The sequence below is a fragment of the Molothrus ater genome, chromosome 24, assembly GCF_012460135.2.
Source record: "Molothrus ater isolate BHLD 08-10-18 breed brown headed cowbird chromosome 24, BPBGC_Mater_1.1, whole genome shotgun sequence".
Classification (NCBI taxonomy): domain Eukaryota; kingdom Metazoa; phylum Chordata; class Aves; order Passeriformes; family Icteridae; genus Molothrus; species Molothrus ater.
In genome coordinates this window covers 1,817,066-1,840,938 of record NC_050501.2, presented here as the reverse complement: position 1 = coordinate 1,840,938, position 23,873 = coordinate 1,817,066, and the positions used below count along the sequence as shown (strand labels likewise).

Below are 23,873 nucleotides of genomic sequence, written 5' to 3'. Positions count from 1 at the left end.
TCAGGACGTGCTGTGCTTGTCTGAGCTGGGGCACTCAGTGTGGCAGTGCTGCCTCACTCTGCTCTGCCTCCTCATGAAGAACAAAAACTCTGCCCCAAATCCGCCCCTTAGAGGGTCAGAGGAGGAGAAAAACCTCATGGACAACTTCAGAGTTTGGTACAACCTCCCCTGGCCGCGGACTGGGCCACAGCTCGGGCTCAACTTCTGCTTCCCTTTGCCCAGGGCATCACTGGTCAGGTTCCTTTGCTTGGCTCACCACTGAGAGCACAGGGCAGGTTCCTTTGCCTGGGGTCACCACTGAGGGCACAGGGCAGGTTCCCTTTGCCCAGGTGAGGGCACAGGGCAGGTTCCCTTTGCTTGGGGACACCACTGAGGGCACAGGGCAGGTTCCCTTTGCCCAGGTGAGGGCACAGGGCAGGTTCCCTTTGGGCAGGTTCCCTCTGGCCCAGCCTGAGGCCGTTCCCTCTGCTCCTGTCCCTGTTCCCTGGAGCACAGCCCGGCCCCCCCGGCTGTGCCCTCCTGGCAGGAGCTGTGCAGAGCCACAAGGGCCCCCTGAGCCTCCTTTGCTCCAGGCTGAGCCCCTGCCCAGCTCCCTCAGCCCCTCCTGGGGCTCCAGACCCTGCCCAGCTCCATTCCCTGCCCTGGATGTGCTCCAGCTGCTCCAGGCCCTGTTTGCAGTGAGGGGCCCAGGAGGAATTAGGTGACAGTGTGGGAAGGCTGAGTCATCTCCTGCTCCTTGGATAGTCATGAAATGCCTTCCTCCACCTCTGGCTCCTCTTCCCCATAGATCTGAGCACACACAAGTTTTAGATCTCCCCTTGAATTCCCAGAGGGATTCCTCATTCCTTCGCTCAGCCATGATCTCTCATTAGCTGTGACATCCAGAGCTCTGGGGGTCACTGTCCCCGCACTGAACGTGCTCTGCCACCTCCCACACACCTCCAGGAGAAAGAGCTTGTCCAGAGTTTAATGTGACACTGCAGCCTTAGGGGAAAAGCAAAACAAAAAAACGTGGAGAAAATCCAAAAATTCCTCCTGGCTGCCAGGCCTGGGTTACAATCAGCAAATCACCTCGGCTGTTTCACCTCAGGGTAAAACTTGGAAAGCTCAGTTCCTTTCTATGAATCACCCTCAGCAAACAGCCCCAATTAAGAGATAAAACATTGCTACCACAACAGCAGCTTGGGCAGGGATTTATTTTTAGAAGCTGCTGAAAATAGTGCGTGGTACCTCATTGAAAACCATCCCCTGTGTGCTGGTGCGGGGTGATGTCAGAGCAGTGAGACACTCCTGAGGGACACACACTTCACACCCTCCCCAGGCCTCCTGCACAGCACCAAGCTGAGAGAAAACACTGAAAAAAACAGGCAAGGAGGCCCAAAACTGATCTTAACACCTCCCTGTGAGTGTAGTAAGATGCCAGGGTTTGGAGAGAGGGGTGTAAAGGGATGAGTCAAAGCAGATTTTGGAAGTGACAACATTTCCTACTAAAAAGTGAGCAGAAAAGGCTCTTTGTGACTTTAGAGAAGGGTTTTGGGTTCTGAGAGCCAACCCTGGGGCTGTAACGGGTTCTGGTGCAAAGTCTGGATTTGAGAGGCCACTGACAAGGAGATGCCACCGTCCCCATGGGACCAGCAGGGATCTGGGGACAACTTCTGATCTGACACTGCAGCACAATCCTCTGCACCTGGGGAGTGGTGGCAAAGCACAGCCACAGGATCTCAGAATGTTCTGAGCTGGAAGGACCCACAAGGATCACCCAGTCCAATCCCTGCCCTGCCCAGACCCCAACAGCCCCAGCCTGGCCATCCCTGCAGCGCTGCCCAAATTTCTCCCCCATCCTTCATCTCCCCCATCCCTCCCTCTCACAGAATCATGGAATGTGCTGAGCTGGAAGGGACCCACAGGGATGATCAATGCCAAAGCCAAGCCCTGCCCAGAGCCCCCAGCAAGCCCAGCCCGGGCATCCCTGGAGCTCTGGCAGCCTCGGGGCCGTGCCCATTCCCTGGGCAGCCTGGGCAGTGCCCAGCACCCTCTGGGGGAAGAGCCTTGCCCTGAGCTCCAGCCTGAGCTGCCCTGGCCCAGCTCCAGCTGTGCCCTGGCTGCTGTCCCTGGCCCAGAGCAGGGATGGGAGCTGCCCCTCGGGAGGAGCTGCAGATCCCTGAGCTCTGCCCTCACTGTGCCCTGCTCCAGCTGCACACACCAGGAGCCCTCAGCTGCTCCTCAGGCTCCACCAGGAGAGGCTGAGGGAGCTGGGCAGGGGCTCAGCCTGGAGCAAAGGAGGCTCAGGGGGCCCTTGTGGCTCTGCACAGCTCCTGCCAGGAGGGCACAGCCGGGAACAGGGACAGGAGCAGAGGGAACGGCCTCAGGCTGGGCAGGACAGGCTCAGGGTGGAAAATTACAGGAAGGCTGGGACAGAGGGAAAAAGCCTTGTCTGGGATGGGGCAGCAGAGCAGGAGCAGAACCAGGCTGCTGCCAGAGGGGAGATTTGGTACAATCCTCAAAAAAATCCCCACTTTTGAAGACACCCAGGGAGAGCTGGGTCACCTCCCCATGGGAATGGGGACAGGAGATGGATTTCCTGACAATGAAAGATGCAAGAGAAGATGGAGAATTAATGGCTCTAAATGCTGGGTGCAGCATAATTCTCCCTAAAAGCCCAACCAGGCAGAGATTTTTACACTGCCCATGTGAAAGAACTCGAAAATATCACTAACACTCACAGAGGTTTTCAACAAAACTCCTTAGACCTGTTTTTATTCCACACAAATAAAAGCCAGGCGGCCAAATTAATCCTAATTAAGCTGATTAGGTTCATTGCAGGGCTAAGAATCATTCACTGGTAACACAAGGGGTTTTTTTTCCCCTCTCTCCAAAGAGAATTCCCTTTGTGCACCTGCTTTTAACACCACCCTGATGAGAGCACATCCCAATATAATTCCATTATGCCTGGGAGAGGTTTCATCCATCCACTGAAATTCAGGGAATGAATACAAAACCGTGCACATTATGTACTCTCTGCAGGGATATTTCAAGCTTTTCCCCTCAAAGTAAATCAGTTTTATGTCGTTAAAGCCCTTGAAAATATCAAGTTGCAAGGCTTTGCTCCCAGAACTTCGTTTCCTCTCAATTTCTCGTGACTTTGGGGAAGGCAGGTCATGAAAATTGGCATTTCCCACTCCAGCTCAGCCCTGGAGCAAACTCTGGTGCCTCAGTTTCCCTCAAATACGGACATGGCATTTCAGAGGTGCTGTAAATCCTAACCCATGATCATTTCTAGGAAGTCTGAGGTGAAAACCAAGCAGGGATTTTTTTTTGTTGTTTCTTTAAATTTAAACTTCCAGAACCAGTGGAGGGCACAGAGAAAGCCTAAAACCAAGAATGCCCTGACAAACACAAGAGCAAAGCCCGGATTTAGACTCCTCCTGAGGGAAAAACAAGGAATTAATTCATTTTATTTGCACCTGATCACCTTTGGGGCCCTGGATTTGTTTTCATTTCTTATTTGCTAAGCCCTGACAGTCACAGGGACACCAGCAGTGGCTGCCCACTGGATTTTGTCTCTGGGGACAGCCTGTGGCTCTGCCCCTTTACATTACAAATATAACTCTGGTCTATAATAAACCTTTTATTCCTCAGAAAGTCATCAATCCTGGAATTCTTGCCATCTCCACCAAAATGAACCCGTGCAGATACAGGTACAATCACACAGTGTTGGAAAGAGGGCAAAATTCCAAGGGTTTGGAGCATCCAGAGCTGCTTTAAATGCATGAAATAAACCCAGTTTGCATGAAACAAACCCAGTTTGCATTAAATAAACCCAATTTGCATGAAACAAACCCAGTTTGCATTTCCGCCCTCGGCGTCTCGGCCCCAAACTCTCCTTGAGGAACGAGGGGGAGCCAAAGGCAGCTCTGAGGGGTCCATGGCAGGTGGGGAGTGAAGGAAAAGCCAAAAGTGCCCAAATCCACGGGGAAAAGCTGAATTGCTGATTTTCCAGGAATGGTTTGGGTTGAAAGGGAAATTAAACCCACCCAGTTCCAACCCAGGGACACCTTCGGGCTGCTCCAGCCTGGCCAGGGCTCCAGGGGCAGCCCCAGCTGCTCTGGGAATCCCAGCCCAGCCCCTGCCCACCCTGCCAGGGAACAATTCCCAATTCCCAAAACCCAACCAACCCCCAGATCACACTTTCTTCCCTTTCCCATTCCAAACCCTGCACAGAGCCAGGCCCTGACGCCACAAATATTCTGATTTTTGATTACAAACGTTCCAAGCTGATGGAATCCTCTCTTTGGGATGCAAATCCCACCCTCCCAGGGAACAATTCCTTCCCAAAACCCAACCAACCCCCAAATCACAGTTTCTTCCCTTACTCATTCCAAACCCTGCACAGAACCAGCCTTGCTCAGGCCCTGACACCACAAATATTCTGATTTTTCATTACATCCATTCCACACTGATGGAATCTCCTCTTTGGGACACAGATCCCAGCCTCCCAGGGAATAATTCATTCCCAAAACCCAACCAACCCCCAAATCACAGTTTCTTCCCTTTCCCACTCCAAGCCCTGCACAAACCAACTTTACTCAGGCCCTGACCACAAATATTCTGATTTTTCATTACAAATGTCCCAAGCTGATGGAATCCCCTCTTTGGGACACAAATCCCACCCTCCCAGGCAATAATTCCTAATTCCCAAAATCCAGCCAATCCCTACAAGACACTTTCTTCCCTTTCCCACTCCAAACCCTGCACAGAGCCAGGCCCTGACACCACAAATATTCTGATTTTTCATTACAAACATTCCAAGCTGCTGGGATCCCTTCTTTGGGACACAAATCCCACCCTCCCAGGCAATAATGCCACAAATATTCTGATTTTTCATTACAAACATTCCAAGCTGCTGGGATCCGCTCTTTGGGACACAAATCCCACCCTCCCAGGCAATAATGCCACAAATATTCTGATTTTTCATTACAAACGTTCCAATCCCCTCTGTGGCACACAAATCCCACCAGCCTGAGGAGCTGTGCTTCATTCTGGACCTTCTGGACCTTTTGCAAGGAAAATGAAACATTTTCAGAGTGTCCCCAGGATATTCTGAGATGGAAGGGACCCGCCAGGATCATCAAATCCAATTCCACAATGCCCAAGGAAAAATGGGAGCTCCAGCACAGGTTGGAACCTTTGAAATGCATTTGGAGGATGGAAAATAAGATTTTTCTTACTAAAATTGCTGCAGAGACCAGGCTGGGACAGGCTGCAGGTGCTTCAGAGCCAGGATTAGGAGTCGAAATGGTCTTGATAAATTGTAGAAATGGTCTGGAAGAAACAAGAAAAAAAGAAAGAGATACTTCAGGAATGATGAGGAATTGGTGAGGCAGGAATAATCAATGGCGTGGTCACCAGGGAGATAAATACAGGCTTGAAAGGGTGGGGTTTGGGGAATCTCAGGATTTCCAGGAGCTGAACATGAAATAGTGCAATAAAATAAAACCCAACATGAAATAGCGATAGTGCAATAAAATAAAACCCAACATTTGCTGTGTGCAGAGGCAAAATGTCCAACAAATCAACAAAGGGAACTTTCCATCTCTTTGGCCCCTCTGAGGTGCTGGTGTTGGACATTTCAGTCAAATCACAGCTAAATTCCCAGTGAGGACAAGGAGAGTGATCTGGAATAGGTGGAGAGAGCACAGAGGAAATCCAGAGTGGAAAATCAGATTTATGGCATGGTTATGGTTGGACATTTCAGTCAAATCAGAGATAAATTCCCAGTGAGGACAAGGAGAGTGATCTGGAATAGGTGGAGAGAGCACAGAGGAAATCCAGAGTGGAAAATCAGATTTACGGCATGGTTATGGTGTTGGACATTTCAGTCAAATCACAGATAAATTCCCAAAGAGAATGATCTGAAATGGGTGGAGAGAGCAAAGGCTGGAAATCCAGAGAGGAAAATCAGATTTGTGGCATCATTTTGGTTGGAAAAGCCTTCCAGGACCATCCAGCCCAACCCCAAACCAGCACCACCATGGCCACCACCAAGCCATGTCCCCAAGTGTCACACCCAGGGGTTTGTTGGACATTTTCAGGGATGGGGACTCACATTCCCAGCCTGGGGATTGATTTGGAGTGAAGACCACAGGCAGGCATCAGCCTGGCCTTCAAATCCACCCCAAGGGACACAGCACAAGGGATAAATCACCTGTAGGGTTTGTCAGGGGGGTCCCTTGGGGAGGATGGAACAGGAAAGCCTTATAAATGTGATTGTCTGGCAAAAGATTCTGAGAATATGGAAACTCTAAGTGAGATTGAAATGAAAGCAAGCTCTGAGATCCCTCAGTTCCTGAACAACTGGAAAACAATGGCATGGCCAGCTGAAGGTAATCCCCTTTTGATCAAACAATCCCCTCTGCTTGCAGACAGGCCCAAGGCTCAGAGCAGACCCTGCCAGCTTGGCAGAAGGGGCCCAAAGAGGAGTTTTTAGGGTTTAAAATGTAACCCAGTGTGGTAATGGAATGATTCTTATAGTAAATATAGTGTGTGTGTATATATATGTAATATAAGTAATTATAATATAATATAATATAATATAATATAATATAATATAATATAATATAATATATATTATTTACATTATATTATATTATATTACTATATGTAAGTAACATAAGTATATATATAAGTAACTATAGTCCCTATAGTATGTAATAGTTATATACATATCTCACAGTATGGAAATGCTGTAGGATTTGTATCTTGGACTAGATTGCTTAGTGAGAATTAGAATATTCAGCACAGAAGAAGATTGATGGTATTGTAACAGGAACTTTGCACTTTTCCCTCTTGCTTTTATTCTCCGCTCTCTCTCATCCTCTTTACCATGCTCCTGCCTTCTTTCTCTTTACCTCTTTCTTTATCTCTTTTTCCCTTTTGCTCTCTCTCTTTTGGGTCTCTTTGGGTCTCTTTGGGGCCTGCTCTGAGCTGTGCCTGGCAGCTCCCAGCAGGGCCCTGCACCCAGGCCCTTTGCAATAAACCCCAAGTTCCAGCCCTGGCTGCAGGGATCTCTGCTCTCTGTCCATCCTGCCCATCCCACCCCCATCACTCCTACATTCACAGCCCTAAATTGCACCAGACACCCCAGGCTGGACACCAGGAGGAGTTTTCTGAGTGGGAATTCAAGGAATTCAAGAGTTCTCCAACACCTGGATCAGGGAATTTAAGGTACAGCCCACCAGGAGGTGGCTTTACCTTGGACTCCCAATTTTCTTTCTTTCCAAGGGTAGAAAAACCCCTCAGGAAGCAACTCAGTGGCTCAATTACACAAGTTAATTAACCAAATTAACAGCTCCTCCAGCACATCACGCACACAGGCAGAGGGATCTGTCTGCACAGGGGAAAGAAGTAAAATTCCATCAATTTGGTGGACAAGAAACAGAGATTGAAGAGACCAAGACGTGCCAACATCACCCAGAGGGCCAGGATCAATGGAAGGGGAGGCCTGTCCAGTGGAATAAACCCAAAATGACCCTTTTAATTAGAGAAAAATTAAAAATATTCAACTCAAACATCTGCAGGTGCCCTTCACGTGACAGGATCTCAAAGCAGATTTATTTTTGCACCAATCTGCCTTCCCACAGAGCAGGCAAACCCTTCCCTTGCAGGTGGAAGGTTCACCAGAGCTGCTCTGATTCCTCAGAGGAAATCAGGCTGGGGCAGGGAGTTCCTGAGTGCCTGCCAGGAATTTCAGCATTTCCACAGAGCCCAAAAATAGATCCAGAGTGGGCTCTGCTCCCCCAGAGGCTCCCTGGACTGGCTGAGGGGCCCCAGCTCTGTTTGGGAGCCGTTTAAGCCAGGCTTGGCACCAACAAAATCTTCTTGGGCACAGCTGGGAACAGGGAGGATCTGGGATTTTCCCAGGGATCCCAAGAGGTTAAAAGGAACCTCTCAGCATCGCCCTGGGCACAGAGAGCTGCCCCTGGAGCCCTGGCAGTGCCCAAGGCCAGGCTGGGCATTGGGGCTGGCAGCACCTGGCACAGTGGGAGGTGGCCCTGGGCTGCAATGAGCTGGCATTGAAGATCCCTTCCCACCCAAACCACTCTGGCATTCCCATTCCTCAATCCAGGATGGAAACCAGCAGCAAAAACCATTGCAGCAAATGGAGAAAGGAAAGGAAAGAATGATTTCCTGCATGGTTCCAGGTGCCCCCAGTGCCATTTGCCACAGGGGTTTGTAGCCTGGCAAGGCCTGGTTGGAGAGGTTTGGGCTCTGCCAGGGTGCCCAGAGCAGCTGTGGCTGCCCCTGGAGCCCTGGCAGTGCCCAAGGCCAGGCTGGGCATTGGGGCTGGCAGCACCTGGCACAGTGGGAGGTGGCCCTGCCGTGGCAGGGGTGGCACTGGAGGGGATTTAAGGTCCCTTTCAGCTATAATTCCATAATTTTGTGATTCCCCATCCTATGGTTTGAGTTTTGCCTCATTTCCAGGGCTTGAGCAGCTCTGGGAATTCCATCCCAGCCCCTCCCCACCCTTCCAGGGAACAATTCCCAATTCCCAAAACCCAACCAACCCCCAAATCTCACTCTTTTCCCTGTCACACTCCAAACCCTGCACAGAACCAGGCCCTGATGCCACAAATAATCTGATTTTTCATTATAACAAGTCCAAGCTGATGGGATCCCCTCTTTGGGACACAAATCCCACTCTCCCAGGGAACATTTTCCTTCCCAAATCCCAACCAACCCCCAAATCACACTCCAAACCCTTTCCCATTCCAAACCCTGCACAGAACCAGCCTTGCTCCGGCCCTGACACCACAAATAATCGGATTTTTCATTACAAACGTTCCAATCCCCTCTTTGGGACACAAATTCCACTCTCACAAGGAACAATTCCTAATTTCCAAAACCAAACCATCCCCCAAATCACACCTTCCCTGTCACACTCCAAGCCCTGCACAGAACCAGGTCCTGACACCACAAATATTCTGATTTTTCATTACAAAAGTTCCAATCCCCTCTGTGGGACACAAACCCCACCAGCCTGAGGAGCTGTGCTCCATTCTGGACCTTCTGCAAGGAAAATGGAACATTTTCAGAGTGTCCCCAGGTTGCTGTTGGGCTGCTCTGCCCCCAGAGCCCCGCGACCTCTCCAGGCCTCCCCAGCCACAGCAGGATCTGGAATATCTGGTTTTCCTGGAAAATATTTTTCAGGAACAATATAGATAATATTTTCTGAAAATATCAATGTTTTCCTGGAAACCTGGAGGGGAATGGGGACTGGGCTGCCCTGCCCACAAGGAGCAGCAACTTCAGGGCTCCCAGGCTGGGAGGGGAGGGAAGTTTGGGGTTGGGATCTGTGGACAGAGCAATGGAGGTGCCAAAAACTCCTCTGGGAGCCCTGGGGAGGAGGAATTCCTTGCCCTGCTGCCCAGGGAATGGGAAAAAGGGAAGGGAAGGGAAGGGAAGGGAAGGGAAGGGAAGGGAAGGGAAGGGAAGGGAAGGGAAGGGAAGGGAAGGGAAGGGAAGGGAAGGGAAGGGAAGGTCCTGAACCATTCCATGATCACCAAGCCCTCGCTGCCACCTGGCTGTGGGGAACCTGGGAGAGCTCAAATTCCCTTTTATCACAAGGGAATTTTCATTTTATATAGCAAAATTAAAAAAAAAAAAAACAAAAAAACAAAACTAAACCAGCATCCCCCTTCAGAAGCACACAGTGAGAGCTGCCCTGGCTGCAGCAGGAATTTCTGCCCCATCCCTCCCTGGCTGCTGAGGCTTCCCCAGCCACAAACACTGATGGAAATGACTGCTGGCCTTGCTGCTGGGGAAACATCCCAACATTTCCTTCTGTATTTCTCTGACAAGTGAATCTCCAGCCTGGTTCAGGAGCATCCAGAGAAGCCACAGCCAGGCTCCTGCTGCTCAGCTCCAGCTTAACTGGGAGGCATCAGCCCCTCCTGGGCATGGAATGAAGAATTTTAGGTTAAAAGGGGAAAATAAAAAACCAAAAAGGAGCAGTGCAGGCACTGGAGATGAAGCAGCTTTAGAACCTCTTTTATCAGGGCGGCTTCCACCTCCAGGCTGGAGTTAGAAATTCATTTCCCAGCCACAGACACAAATTCCCAACAGTTCCTCTCCCCCTCCCCGAGGCAGGGCAGGGTGGCAGCTCCTGGGAGCTCCCCCAGCCGTGCTGGGGCTGCTGGCACTGCCAGCACCAATGTCCAGCCTGGCCTGGAACTGGGAAAGGGGGCATGAGGATCCCCTGGGGCCAGGGCGCCCCTGGAGCTGCCAATTCCATGGATCCCTGGAGAGCTTGGAGCTGCTGCTCTGAGGAGCCACAGCACAGAACCCCAGAATTGTTTGGGGTTTTTAAAGGAAGGGACTTTCAAACTCATCTTGTCCCATGGGCAGGGACACCTCCTCTGGTGGCCCCAGTGCCCAGCCTGGCCTGGGACAGCCCCAGGGGTGCAGGGGCAGCCACAGCTGCTGCTGTCCCCTGCAGGGAGGGGACAATTGGGGTCCCATCCCAGCCTTCAGCCCAGCCCAGACACAGACAGCACCTTGTGCTCTCCTTCCCTCACAAAACCTGCCTGGAACCTCAGCACTGCCTGGCACTGAGGGACCTCGGGAGGATCTGCAGCCTGACAGGGCCAGGGGTGGAGATTTGGAGGAGAATCCTGAGCAATTCCCCTTTCCCAGTGGCTCAGCCCTGCGATGGTGCTCACAGGGGTCTCAGGTTGAGGGAAGAGACGAGGATCTGACTCCATGTTTCACAAGGCTGATTTATTATTTTATGATATATATTACCTTAAAACTATTCTAAAAGAATAGAAGAAAGGATTTCATCAGAAGGCTGGCTAAGAATAGAATACAAAGGAATGATCACAAAGGTTTGTGGCTCAGACTCTCTGTCCGAGCCAGTTGGGCTGTGATTGGCCATTATTTAGAAACAACCACATGAGACCAATCCCAGATGCACCTGTTGCATTCCACAGCAGCAGATAACCATTGGTTACATTTTGTTCCTGAGGCCTCTCAGCTTCTCAGGAGGAAAAATCCTAAGGAAAGGATTTTCCATAAAAGATGTCTGTGCCACAGCCCTGATTCCAGAGCAGCACAAACTGCTGGGATGGCTTTTCCCTTCTCATCCCTGCAGCATCTTCAGCTCCAGGGGAGAGCTCAGCTGTGCCCTGGGCTGGCTCCATCCATGGACAGTGGGCTCCCTGGAACCTTGGCAAGGGTTCTGGCTTCTTTCAGATTGCAAGGCAAGATGGATTCTATTTACCATCTGTTAGAGGTGGGGCAGTTATCTTCTCTTCAGTGGGCAGTTTTTTCCTTATCTCTTCCACACCCATTCCTCCCTCCAGGGACACGCCTGCTGATAACAGCTATGGAATGTCCCTGCATGGCTGATAAGAACTACAGCATCCCATTGGCAGATGGGAGCCCAGAGGGAGGAGCCAAGCATTCCTACCCGGATAGAATCTGGAGATTCTGGAACACCAGCACGGCTTCTGCACTGCATTGCCCAGAGGAGCAGCAGCTGCCTCTTGCCCTGGATCTGCAGAGGCAGAGACTGCACCTTTCTCCAGGATCCCTGCTCCAGCAGAACCAGCCCTGGCACTGCAGGAGGGCTGAGCCACAATTCCAATGGTTCTGCTGCCACCAGCCTGACCCACAGGGTGTCAGGCTGGGTTCTGACTCTGGCACTGTTGCTTTAGTTCACTGCATTGTTCATTTTATCCTTTTATTTTCTTCCCTAATAAAGAACTGTTATTTCCTGCTCCCATATTTTTGCCTGAGATCTCCTTAATTTAAAATTTACAGCAATTCAGAGGGGTGGGGAGGGTTTACATTCTCCATTTCAGGGGAGGCTCCTGCCTTCCTCAGCAGACACCTGGCTTTCCAAACCAAGACATGGCTTCAGCTGGGATCAGGACACTGGGAAATGCCAGCAGGATCGGGGTTAGGCGTGAGTTTGTCACCCTTTATCCAGTGCAGGGTGTCCTGGGATCTCTCTCCTCTTCCCCCCCCTGGCCTGGAGCCACCCCCACGGCTCTCCTGGAGCTGGGGTGCCCGAGTGTGTCCCACCCCAGGGTCAGCCCCTGCATTCCCACATCACCAGCCCCACACCACCTGTTCAACCCCCAAACCTGCCAAGCTTTCATTCCCTGCCTCCTCCTCCTCCTTCAGGGCTTTCCCCTCCTCTGGGGCTGCAGGGAGGGTTTGGGGTTTCTGAGCTGCTGAGAGCCCAGGCAAGGAGCCCACAGGTGGAAAGAGCTGAGCAGGAATTGCTCACCCTGCACTGGGCCAGGATTGGGCTGTCCTCCCCCTGCCAGCCACGGTGCCTCCCATCCATCCTGGGTGCTTGAACCCTGCAGAGCCTTGGGCTGTTCCTGGGGAGCCCTGCTCCCCTCAGAGCACAGCTCCAGGCTTCTCCATGGCCCCTGCAGCCTGGGAACGGGGAGACCAATGGGAATATTGGGTTTGGGAAGGGAGAATGGAAAAAAAGGACCAAAAGAGGGTTCCCCAGGTGGAGAGTTTGGGACTGGTCCCACCCTGGTGGTCATGACAAGGCCTTGGTTTAATTCCCTGGAAGATGCATTAATTCCCCTCAGAGCACAGCTCCAGGCTTCTCCATGGCCCCTGCAGCCCGGGAATGGGGAAACCAATGGGAATGCTGGGCTTGGGAAGGGGGCATGGGAATAAAGGATCAAGAGAGGGTTCCCAGGAGGAGAGGCTGGGGCAGGGAAGGGCCTTCTGCTCCTCCTTTCTTGGGGGATAAAAGCTTCCAAAGCCATTTGGAGGAGAAATCTCAGTTTGGGGCTGAAAGCTGCTCTGTAAAGCACAGCCTGGAGCTGGACCAGCAGCTCTGCATCTCCATCTCCCAGCACGAGAGGAGGACAAATAATGAGCAGCTCAAACCATCCAGACTCCTGTGTCAGAGCTAAAACCAGGCCCAGCCAAGCTGAAATCCTCAGGAGGTGACAGCACTGAGGAGCTGAGTATCTGTAGTGGCCATTCACCCACTGAGATGGGAAAATAAACCCCAAAACTCCCTATTTCTGAGTGATTTCCCCTACTGACAGGAAGGAGCTGCAAAGGGCCATTGCTGCTGAGCTTAATCGCATCCAGTGCTCCTGAGGCCGAGGGGAAAGAGCTCGTCATGAGCCAAAACCAAAAAAAAGTGAATGTATTCTGGTGCAGCAAGAGCAGCACCCTCAAAGCTTTGCTCCCCACACCACCAAGTGTGAAATCAGAGATTTTTTTAATTTTTTTTTTTTTTTAAGTAATGCTTTTTGCTCACTTCCTGCCCGGCCTCTTGGGCTCTGAGCAATGAATCAGGGTGAATTAACATCAGGGGCCAGATTAGGATCATGCCTAAGCAGAACTTTGCTGTCATCTTCCAGGGAATTAAACCAAGGCCTTGTCATGACTACCAGGGTGGGACCAGACCCGCCCTCTCCTCCTGGGGACCCTCTCTTGTTCCTTTATTTCCATTCTCCCTTCCCAAGCCCAGCATTGCCGTTGGTTTCCCCATTCCCAGGCTGCAGGGGCCATGGAGAAGCCTGGAGCTGTGCTCTGAGGGGAATTAAATGCATTTAATTCTGAGGGGAATTAAATGCAGAGCTGTTCTCTGAGGGGAATTAATGCATCTTCCAGAGAATTAAACCAAGGCCTTGTCATGACCACCAGGGCAGGACCAGTCCCAGCCTCTCTTCCTGGGAACCCTCTTTTGGTCCTTTATTTCCATGCCCCCTTCCCAAGCCCAGCATTCCCGTTGGTTTCCCCATGGAGAAGCCTGGAGCTGTGCTCTGAGGGGAGCAGGGCTCCCCAGGAACCCCCCAAGGCTCTGCAGGGTTCAAGCACCCAGGATGGATGGGAGGCACCGTGGCTGGCAGGGGGAGGACAGCCCAATCCTGGCCCAGTGCAGGGTGAGCAATTCCTGCTCAGCTCTTTCCACCTGTGGGCTCCTTGCCTGGGCTCTCAGCAGCTCAGAAACCCCAAACCCTCCCTGCAGCCCCAGAGGAGGGGAAAGCCCTGAAGGAGGAGGAGGAGGCAGGGAATGAAAGCTTGGCAGGTTTGGGGGTTGAACAGGGGGTGTGGGGCTGGAGATGTGGGAATGCAGGGGCTGACCCTGGGGTGGGACACACTCGGGCAGCCCAGCTCCAGGAGAGCCGTGGGGGTGGCTCCAGGCCAGGGGGGGAAGAGGAGAGAGATCCCAGGACACCCTGCACTGGATAAAGGGTGACAAACTCACACCTGACCCCGATCCTGCTGGCATTTCCCAGTGTCCTGATCCCAGCTGAAGTCAGAACCCTTGCCAAGGTTCCAGGGAGCCCAATGTCCATGGATGGAGCCAGCCCAGGGCACAGCTGAGCTCTCCCCTGGAGCTGAAGATGCTGCAGGGATGAGAAGGGAAAAGCCATCCCAGCAGTTTGTGCTGCTCTGGAATCAGGGCTGTGGCACAGACATCTTTTATGGAAAATCCTTTCCTTAGGATTTTTCCTCCTGAGAAGCTGAGAGGCCTCAGGAACAAAATGTAACCAATGGTTATCTGCTGCTGTGGAATGCAACAGGGGCATCTGGGATTGGGCTCATGTGGTTGTTTCTAATTAATGGCCAATAACAGCCCAGCTGGCTCAGACAGAGAGTCTGAGCCACAAACCTTTGTGATCATTCCTTTGTATTCTATTCTTAGCCAGCCTTCTGATGAAATCCTTTCTTCTATTCTTTTAGTATAGTTTTAATGTAATATATATCATAAAATAATAAATCAGCTTTCTGAAACACGGAGTCAGATCCTCGTCTCTTCCCTCATCCTCAGACCCCTGTGAGCAGCATCGCAGGGCTGAGCCACTGGGAAAGGGGAATTGCTCAGGATTCTCCTCCAAATCTCCACCCCTGGCCCTGTCAGGCTGCAGATCCTCCCGAGGTCCCTCAGTGCCAGGCAGTGCTGAGGTTCCAGGCAGGTTTTGTGAGGGAAGGAGAGCACAAGGTGCTGTCTGTGTCTGGGCTGGGCTGAAGGCTGGGATGGGACCCCAATTGTCCCCTCCCTGCAGGGGACAGCAGCAGCTGTGGCTGCCCCTGCACCCCTGGGGCTGTCCCAGGCCAGGCTGGGCACTGGGGCCACCAGGGGAGGTGTCCCTGCCCATGGGACAAGATGAGTTTGAAAGTCCCTTCCTTTAAAAACCCCAAACAATTCTGGGGTTCTGTGCTGTGGCTCCTCAGAGCAGCAGCTCCAAGCTCTCCAGGGATCCATGGAATTGGCAGCTCCAGGGGCGCCCTGGCCCCAGGGGATCCTCATGCCCCCTTTCCCAGTTCCAGGCCAGGCTGGACATTGGTGCTGGCAGTGCCAGCAGCCCCAGCACGGCTGGGGGAGCTCCCAGGAGCTGCCACCCTGCCCTGCCTCGGGGAGGGGGAGAGGAACTGTTGGGAATTTGTGTCTGTGGCTGGGAAATGAATTTCTAACTCCAGCCTGGAGGTGGAAGCCGCCCTGATAAAAGAGGTTCTAAAGCTGCTTCATCTCCAGTGCCTGCACTGCTCCTTTTTGGTTTTTTATTTTCCCCTTTTAACCTAAAATTCTTTGTTCCAAGCCCAGGAGGGGCTGATGCCTCCCAGTTAAGCTGGAGCTGAGCAGCAGGAGCCTGGCTGTGGCTTCTCTGCATGGTCTCAAGTTTTGAGACCCTCGAAATAAATCCTCATTTGAACTCCTCAGTGCCTGTGGCATCTTCTGTTCATTCATTCCCCCACAGCCACGCCAAGAGAGCACCAAAACCAAGGGGGAAATTACTCCTGTGGCCCATTCCTGCTCCTCCTTGGGTTTATTTTACCCAAAAATATTTATTTAATGTATTATGTTATAATATCATATTTCTTTTGGGTTGCTCAGGCTGAGCTCTGCCTTCAGAAATGGCTCAGAGCAGCAAGGGGAGTCACAGGCACGAGGAAGGGCTTTGAGGGTTTGGCACTTGTGCAGAGGAGAAGTTCTCTGCTGCTCTAAAGGAAGTGGAGAGAGGCTGTGAACTGAGATTGAACCAGCAGCTCTTGAGGATGCAATCAGCCAGAGAGAAAAGGGGAAAAAAATAAAACCCCAAAATGTCTTTGCAGAACATTGGCCATTAGCTCCATGTGTGAGCAGAAAATGGCCCGAGGCAGAGGCCAGCAGGAAATCAGATGCTCAAAGCTGTGCCCTAACGACTCATTAAGGAAAAAAATCTTTGCTTCATCTTCCCAAGGGGTGAAAAATGAGACATTTCACTCTGCAGGCCCCAAAATGTGGGATGAGCACCAGGAAAAGTGGAAGCTCACAGCCAGGAAGGGCCCAGAGCCACCATGGGCACAGGGACACCTGCACTGCTCTGTGCTGTCACACTGGGGACAAACTGGGACTTTTGGGGGTTTTAAGGCTTTACAAGCTGGATAGACACAGGAAGGGTGGAGTCAGGGCTGGAGCCAGGCTGGGAGAGCTGGGGGTGCTCCCCTGGAGAGGAGAAGGCTCCAGGGAGAGCTCAGAGCCCTTGCAGGGCCTGAAGGGGCTCCAGGAGAGCTGCAGAGGGACTGGGGCCAAGGATGGAGGGACAGGAGGCAGGGAATGGCTGCCAGTGGCAGAGGGCAGGGCTGGATGGGATCTTGGCAATTGGGAATTGTTCCCTGGCAGGGTGGGGAGGGGCTGGGCTGGAATTGCCAGAGCAGCTGGGGCTGCCCCTGGAGCCCTGGCAGTGCCCAAGGCCAGGCTGGGCATTGGGGCTGGCAGCACCTGGCACAGTGGGAGGTGGCCCTGCCATGGCAGGGGTGGCACTGGGTGGCCTTTGAGGTCCCTCCAACCCCAACCATCCCATGGCTCTGTGACAAAGCCTCCCCCAGCTGAGCTCTCCCAGCCTGGCAGCAGCAGCTCAGCCCCCATGGCTGGATCCCTCAGCATTCCCTCTCCCTGGTGGAGCAGCTCCCACGTTTTGGCCATTTCTGTCCCAGCACTCCTTCACTTCCTTTTCCCTTTCCTCCCTTTCTCCTTTCCCCCTTTCTCCTTTCCTCCCTTTCTCCTTTCCTCCTTTTCTTTCTTTCCCCTTTTCTCCTTTTCTGCCTTTCCTCCATCCTCCTCACCTGGAGCATCTCCCTGACCAATTCTAACTTTTACCTCCACTCCTGCCACCGACTCCATCTATACAAAGCTCAGCTGAGTTTTTTTTGTTTTTTTTTTTTGGTCTAGGGTTTTTTTTTCCCCATATCAGAGAGATTCAAAAAGCCAAAAAGCATCGAATTCTCCTGTGTGCACAGGGGTTGTGCTGCACTTGTGCTGGATGACACCAAAGAACCACAAGTGCAGAGCCCCAGGGAGGCCAGGGCTGATGCAAACGGAAAACAAAGCAGCCAGAGGAAGTCGTTCTGTCGGGCTTGGTTCTTGCAGGGGCTTTTTGGGGTGGCTTCTTTCCATAGAAAGTTTCCACTGCAGTTTTTGAAATGAAACCTGGGTGTATTTTTGCCCTCAGAGCTGTGAGGTTGAGCAGCAGGAGTGAGGTTGAGAGGCAGAGAAACAGCACAGAGCTGTGCCCAAGGGGGGTGGAGCAGAGTGAGAGCACAGGGAATCTTCCAAAACCATCCCTGGGGCATTGTCTGAAAGGAAAATTTGGGAAAAAGTCGAGATATAATTCAGGAAAGCCACTGGAGAGGTTTTAGTAGGGACAGAACCTGCAGGGTGCAAAGAGAGCCTGAGCTGCAAAGGCAGAATTGCTCGGTGGGATGGAGAAAAGTGGAGGGAACACCAGGAAAAATGAACACCAGGAAAAGTGGGATGAACACCAGGAAAAGTAGAGGGAACACCAGGAAAAGTGGAATAAATACCAGGAAAAGTGGGATGAACACCAGGAAAAGTGGATTTAGCATCAGGGAAAGTAGAGGAAACACCAGGGAAAGTAGAGTGAGCACCAGGAAAAATGAACACCAGGAAAAGTGGGATGAACATCAGGAAAAGCAGAGGGAACACCAGGGAGAGTGGGATAAATACCAGGAAAAGTGGGGTAAATACCAGGAAAAGTGGGGTAAATACCAGGAAAAGTGGGATGAACACCAGGAGAAGTGGGAGGAACACCACAAAAAGTGGGGTGAGCATCAGGAAAAGTGGAGGGAAGAACAGAAAAAGTGGAATTAACACCAGGAAAAGTGGAATTAACACCAGGAAAAGTGGAGGGAACCCCAGGAAAAGTGAACACTGGGAAAAGTGGGATGAACACCAGGAAAAGTGGAAAGAGCACTGGGAGAAGTGAAGTGAGGGCCAGGAAAATTGGAGGGAACACGAGGGAAAGTGGAGGGAAGAACAGAAAAAGTGAAACTAACACCAGGAAAAGTAGAGGGGAAACCAGGAAAAGTGGGAGGAACACCACAAACACCAGGAAAAGTGGAAAGAACAGCACAAAAAAAGTGGAGGGAACAACAGAAAATGTGGACTTAACATCAGGAAAACTGCAGGGAGCCCCAGGAAATCCCTCCACAGGGGCTCATCCCATCCCTTGGGGGCTGCACATCCATCCCATGCTGCCAGCCCCAATCCCTCCTTTCCAGGATGCAGAATTTCATGGAATTCCCTCAGTTTTGAGCTCTGGAGGATGCTCAGCCATGGGGGAAAAACAACAATCTGCAAAACTCAAAAATTCAAAATTCAACCTGTGCCAGGGCTTCCAACACCTCAGCCTGAGAATCTGGGGAATTTGGGGATGAATCTGGGGAATTTGGGGATGAATCTGGGGGAATTTGGGGATGAATCCGGGGGATTTGGGGATGAATCTGGGGGAATTTGGGGATGTATCCAGGGGATTTGTGGAAGCTGTAGGGGTTTTGGGGTATTTCCAGGGGTTTGGGGGGTATTTTCAGGGGACTTGGGGATGCTCCAGGGCATTTGAGAATGCTCCAGGGGTTTTGGGGTTATTTCCAAGGGATTTGAGGATGCCTCCAAGGGATTTGGGGATGCTCCAGGGGATTTGGGGATTCCTCCAAGGGAGTTGGGGATGCTCCAGAGGATTTGGGGATGCTCAAGGTCATTTGGGGATGCTCCAGGGGTTTTGGGGTTATTTCCAAGGGATTTGAGGATGCCTCCAAGGGATTTGGGGGATGCCCCAGGGGATTTAGGGATGCTCCAGGAGTTCTGGGGATGCCTCCAGGGGATTTGGGGGTATTTCCAGGGGATTTGGGGATGCTCCAGGGGATTTAGGGATGCGCTGCCACTTTCCCCCGGGCACAGCTTCTGCTCCCCAGCGCTTCCCAGCAGATTCCGAGCTCTCCCTGGAACCTTCCAAAGGGCTTAAATAAAAAATTAAAAAAAAAAAAAAGTTAAATTTAAAAAAGGGGTTAAATAAAAAAGGAGTTAAATTTTAAAAAAGGGGTTAAATAATAAAGGGGTTAAGTAAAAAAAGGGGTGAAATTTAAAAAAGGGGTGAAATTTAAAAAAGGGGTGAAATTTAAAAAAGGGGCTGAATTAAAAAAAGGAAGTTATAAAGGGGGTTAAGTAAAAAAAGCGGTTAAATTTTAAAAAGGGGGTTCAAAAGGGGGGTTAAATTTAAAAAATGGGTTAAATAAAAAAGGAGGGTTAAATAAAAAAGAGGTTAAATAAAAATGGGGTTAAATTTCTAAAAAGGGGCTAAATAAAAAAAGGGGTTAAATAAAAAGGGGTTAAATAAAAAAAGGGGTTAAATAAAAAAAGGGGTTAAATGAAAAAGGGTTAAATTCAAAAAGGGGTTAAATTTGAAAAGGGGTTAAATTCGAAAAGGGGTTAAATTAAAAAAAGGGTTTAAATTTTAAAAAAGGTTAAATAAAAAAGGGGGTTTAAATAAAATAAAAGGTTAAATTAAAACAAAAAAAAGCGGTTAAATTTAAAAAAGGGGGGTCAAATAACGCGGCCAGCACGGGGTTCTGCTGGAAAAATGACTCACGGGAAGGATGGCAACAAAGCAGAGCCATGAAATATTCAGGAGGCTCCGGCAGCCGGGGCTGCAGAACGAACCCGGCTGAGCGGGGCTCGGGGTCCCGGGCCGGGGCAGCCAATTACGGCCCCGCGTTTAATTAACGTTTAATTAACGTTTAATTAACATTTCACTCCCAGCAGCTCCTCCCGGGCCGGGCAGGAGCAGCGGAGCTGAGTCCAGAGAGGGATTGGGGTGGGAGGGAGGAGGGGAAATGAGGGGTGAGGGTTGGGGTGGGCAGTGAGGGGGCTCTGGGGTCATTCCCTGCACCTGGGGGGCTCTGGGGTTCTGCTGGGACTCCTAATGTACCACAGAATATCAGAATTTATAATCATAAATCATAAAATTCCAGAATGGTTTGGGATGAAGGGAGCCTAAAGTCCCACCCCAGGGCCACCTCCCACTGTGCCAGGTGCTGCCAGCCCCAATGCCCAGCCTGGCCTTGGGCACTGCCAGGGCTCCAGGGGCAGCCACAGCTGCTCTGGCAATTCCAGCCCAGCCCCTGCCCACCCTGCCAGGGAACAATTCCCAATTGCCAAGATCCCATCCAGCCCTGCCCTCTGCCACTGGCAGCCATTCCCTGCCTCCTGTCCCTCCATCCTTGGCCCCAGTCCCTCTGCAGCTCTCCTGGAGCCCCTTCAGGCCCTGCAAGGGCTCTGAGCTCTCCCTGGAGCCTTCTCCTCTCCAGGGGAGCACCCCCAGCTCTCCCAGCCTGGCTCCAGAGGAGCAGAGCCCCAAGAACTGCACTCAAGAGTTCCCCTGGCCACTTTCACTCCAAAAAGCCCCAAATTCACCATTTCATTTCCCCTGGCAGAGACCCTTTAGGTGCAGTCCCAACCCAGCAGGAGGATCTGGACACCCAGTGGAGAATCTTTAATGATCTGTGCTGGTTTTGCCCTAAAATGCTGAATGACCCTTCCTGCTCCCAGCTTGGGAAGCACCAGGGTGCTGCAGGGACAGGCCCCGGTGCCTGCAGGGGTGGAGCAGAGTCCCCCAGAGCTGCTCTGAGCCCTCCACCCTGCCCAGATCCTGCAGAGCTCCAGCTGGAGGCTGGACAGGAGCACAGAATCATCTTTTCCCCTGTCCTGCACCTTTTTTTTTTTCTATAAAACCAAGTGTAAAAACAACCACAAGTGTGAGAGACTCAGCAGCTCTGGGGCTTGCACACAAATTCCACCCATCCCAGAGGTTCTGGAAATGATCAGAGCTCCCCTAAGTGTCCCTGGCTGCTAGGGAAGAGGAAAATCCCACAAATATCTCTGAGGTGTCTCCTTCTGGGTCACAGCAATCCAGAACCCCTGAGCCAAACCACACAGGCAGGGAAGGAAACAGCCACATCCACAAAAACTAACGCTGGATCACACCAGATTATTCTAAATGTCAGTGCCCTGCTGCCAGGCCACCCTTAATCCTTAAAAAAAATAGGAAAAAAAGGCTGAAAAACAAGAGCAAACACCCTCAGGTTCTGCTTTTAGGGAAGCTCCCTGCAGGAAAGCCTGGAGCAGGAGGCCCAAGGAAAGCAGAGTTTTCCTGCTGGGCTCCAAATGAGCTGAGATGCTGAGGAGAAGAATCCAACACATCCCTGGCCACAGCTGGAGGAAAAGGAGAGCCAGGAGGGATTCACAGCATCCTCTGTCCTGTTCAGAGCTCAGGGGAGAGCAGCAATCCGGGCTGGAAGCTGAGGAGAGCGGGAGGAGCCAGGGGCAGAGGAGGTGCCTGGAGCCTCGAGGGTTGAGGCAGGCACAGCCCCAGCAGAGCCCCAGACCCCTCTGGGGGTGTCCCAGGAGGCCTCGCCCCCGAGCAGCTCCTGGGGCAGGCAGAGCCAGGGAGGGATGGAAAAGCTGCATGAATAATTCAGTGCTGAGCTCATCAGATGGGGGAACGGGGCTCTCTGGGCCAGCGGGGCGGGCTCTGCTCACGGGGCGAGGGGGAATCCTGCCCTGGGTGCCACAGCCCTCAAGGGACACCAGTGACCACCTGGGTGCCACAGCCCTCAATGGCCACAAACCATCTGGGTGCCACATCCCTCAAGGGACACCAGTGACCTGGGTGCCACATCCCTTAATAGCCACAAACCACCTGGGTGCCACATCCCTTAATGGCCAGAAACCACCTGGGTGCCACATCCCTCCATGGTCATCAATGCCCTGGGTGCCACAGCCCTCAAGGGACACCAGTGACCTGGGTGACACAGCCCTCAATGGCCACAAACCACCTGGGTGCCACATCCCTTAATGGCCAGAAACCACCTGGGTGCCACATCCCTCCATGGTCATCAATGCCCTGGGTGCCACAGCCCTCATTAGCCATCAGTCACCTGGGTGCCACCTCCCTCAGTGGGCACAATGCCCTGGGTGCCACATCCTTCCCTCAATGGCATCTACCACCTGGGTGCCACATCCCTCAAGGGACATCAATGCCCTGGGTGCCACAGCCCCCAGTGGCCACAATGCCCTGGGTGCCACAGCCCTAAAGGACCACAATGCCCTGGGTGCCACATCTCTAAATGGCCACAATGCCCTCGGTGCCACATCCCTCAAGGGACATCAATGCCCTGGGTGCCACATCTCTAAATGGCCACAATGCCCTCGGTGCCACAGCCCCCAATGGCCACAATGCCCTGGGTGCCACAGCCCCCAATGGCCACAATGCCCTGGGTGCCACAGCCCTAAAGGGCCACAATGCCCTGGGTGCCACATCCTTCCCTTAATGGCCATCTACCACCTGGGTGCCACATCCCTCAGTGGCCACAATGCCCTGGGTGCCACATCCCTCAGTGGTCACAATGCCCTGGGTGCCACCCTAAAGGACCACAATGCCCTAGGTGCCACATCTCTAAATGGCCACAATGCCCTGGGTGCCACATCTCTAAATGGCCACAAACCACCCCCAGAGGGCTGGCACATCCTGAGCAGTGTTAGACAAACTGAGAGCCCCCAGAGAGCCCCAAATAAGTGAGAGGCGACTCAGAGTCACTTATGAGGGTAATTATTGAAGGTAATTATTAAAATTAAATTCTGAAGGTAATTATTGAAATGCAAACCATCAAATCGGTACAGCACAGACAAAGCCGCCTTTCCTCCTTCCCTTTCAGCCTCTTGGTGACAAAGAGTTCTCTGAAGTGCCACAAATAAACCACCCCAGGAAAGGCTCCAAAGCCTCCTGGGGTGACCCTTTCCCTCCCTGTGCCTGCCAGGGTGAGCCCTGGAGCTGGGACCATGGGGGTTGTGGGAATGGGGGATTTCCAGCCAGGGACACGGGGGCTGATTCTATTCAGGGATGAACAGCAATGAACGTGAATTAAAGTTTATCCCACATTGCAGAGCTCTGGAGCAGCCTCCCAAGCATCTGGGAGCTGGGAACCAATGGGATCCAGTGATCCACAGTTCCCTGTGAGTGGGAGAACCAATGGGATCCAGTGATCCACAGCTCCCTGAGAGAAGGAGAACCAATGGGATCCAGTGATCCACAGTTCCCTGTGAGCGGGAGAACCAATGGGATCCAGTGATCCACAGCTCCTCTGGGAGCAGGAGAACCAATGGGATCCAGTGATCCACAGCTCCTCTGGGAGCTGGGAACCAATGGGATCCAGTGATCCACAGCTCCTCTGGGAGCAGGAGAACCAATGGGATCCAGTGATCCACAGCTCATCTATGAGCAGAACCAATGGGATCCAGTGATCCACAGCTCCCAACCCCTCAGTGAGCAGGAGAACCAATGGGATCCAGTGATCTACAACTCATCTGGGAGCTGGGAAGCTGATGGGATCCTGTGATCCACAGCTCCCAAGTCCTCAGTGAGCAGGGAGCTCATGGGATCCAGTGATCCACAACCCCTCAGTTAGCAGAACCAATGGGATCCAGTGATCCACAACCCCTCAGTTAGCAGAACCAATGGGATCCAGTGATCCACAACCCATGTGTGAGC

At 52.1% G+C, this 23,873-nt stretch overlaps 1 protein-coding gene across 1 annotated transcript in view; it reads right to left on the bottom strand.

The window, feature by feature from the left end:
- Nucleotides 1-23,873, bottom strand: part of LOC118695364 (transcription factor HIVEP3-like) — a 278,612-nt gene that overhangs the window by 59,215 nt on the left and 195,524 nt on the right. The window contains 1 exon segment of the mRNA XM_036396877.2: nucleotides 5,229-5,322. The gene's annotated coding sequence lies outside the window, so the exon portion shown is untranslated.